Raw genomic sequence first — 1,198 nt, forward strand, 5'->3', positions numbered from 1 at the left:
TTTGCTGGTTTGATAGAGACGGGGGAAACCATCAAGACTAAGGTCCTGGTCTTCTGAGGACATTGTGTAGAGGCATTCAAAGTGGTTCAGAGTCTGACCTACTGGTGTAGGCTGTCCTACAATACAGCCTCTAACAAAGGTAGGCTGTCCCGAACCCCTGGTAATAGAATTGTTTATCTCTCTACAAAGAAGGTTGGTAAAACACCAAAATCTGCATGTGGCGTGTGCCCAGACAGACTTTGAGGGGTCGTGCTGTGAGATGTGAAGTTCCCATGAAATTGTCCAAAACAAAGCAGCATGTCAGCAGGGCTTCTGGTGGTTCCATGTGCGCTCAGTGTGTCTAAGACAGGATGATCAAGCTGCTCTCCTTATTGAGGAGCAGAACATCTTTGTGAACGTGTTGGAGGCACAAGCACAAGCTCAGAAAGCTACATAAATACAAAAGAAGCTTTTTTGAATCATAAACTAATCAAACGGGGGAAAAAAGAATAAGGTCCTTACTCACCTTTCAATCCTGGAACAGAACTTACTTACCCTCAAAAACCAACTTTCAGCCAAACAACAGGCCAATAATGTGCCCAATTAACACCAGGGAGGAACACACTCCCTAGAGCAGTGGTTCTCAACCTTCCTAATGCCGACCCTGTCATACAGTTCCTCCTGTTGTGGTGACCCCCCTAACCTTAAAATTATCTTCATTGCTACTTCATAACTGTAATTTTGCTACTGTTATGAATCAGGGCAACCCCTGTGAAAGGGTCATTTGACCTCCAAAGGGGTCGCGACCCACAGGTTGAGAACCATTGTTTAGAGCAACCTATAGATGCTTTAAAAAGGGCAGTATTCACCCAAGATCAAAGTTCAGAAGACAGGAAGGGTGTGGAAAGAAGGAAGGAGAAAAATGGTAAGCACAAGGAGGAAGTAGGAAGAGTTCAATTTATTATAAGATGCAGATTGCAATCAATATCAGGAGACAACAGTGTATGAATTATTAAATGGAAAACTAATTTTCTCTGTAAACTTCCACTCAAACCACAATAAAAGGTCATTTATTTAGTTGGTTAGTTTAGAAATTAAGCACAGCTCCTATGTGTCAGCTCAGGTGGCGTGGCGGTGCAACACATTAGGTGGCTAACCACATGGCCAGCAGTCTCTCAACAGCTGCTCCTTGGGAGGAAGATGAAGTTGTCGGCTCCCA

At 43.8% G+C, this 1,198-nt stretch overlaps 1 protein-coding gene and 1 pseudogene across 1 annotated transcript in view; one reads left to right on the forward strand and one right to left on the reverse strand.

Moving 5' to 3' along the window:
- Nucleotides 1-436, forward strand: part of LOC105978385 — a 1,054-nt pseudogene extending 618 nt beyond the window's left edge.
- The window catches only part of DRAM1 (DNA damage regulated autophagy modulator 1), a 69,315-nt gene that overhangs the window by 54,188 nt on the left and 13,929 nt on the right, over nucleotides 1-1,198 (reverse strand). The gene's annotated exons all lie outside the window — the stretch shown is intronic.

Source organism: Echinops telfairi, unplaced genomic scaffold, assembly GCF_000313985.2.
Source record: "Echinops telfairi isolate 266 unplaced genomic scaffold, ASM31398v2 ScPeMD7_2;HRSCAF=8, whole genome shotgun sequence".
NCBI lineage: Eukaryota > Metazoa > Chordata > Mammalia > Afrosoricida > Tenrecidae > Echinops > Echinops telfairi.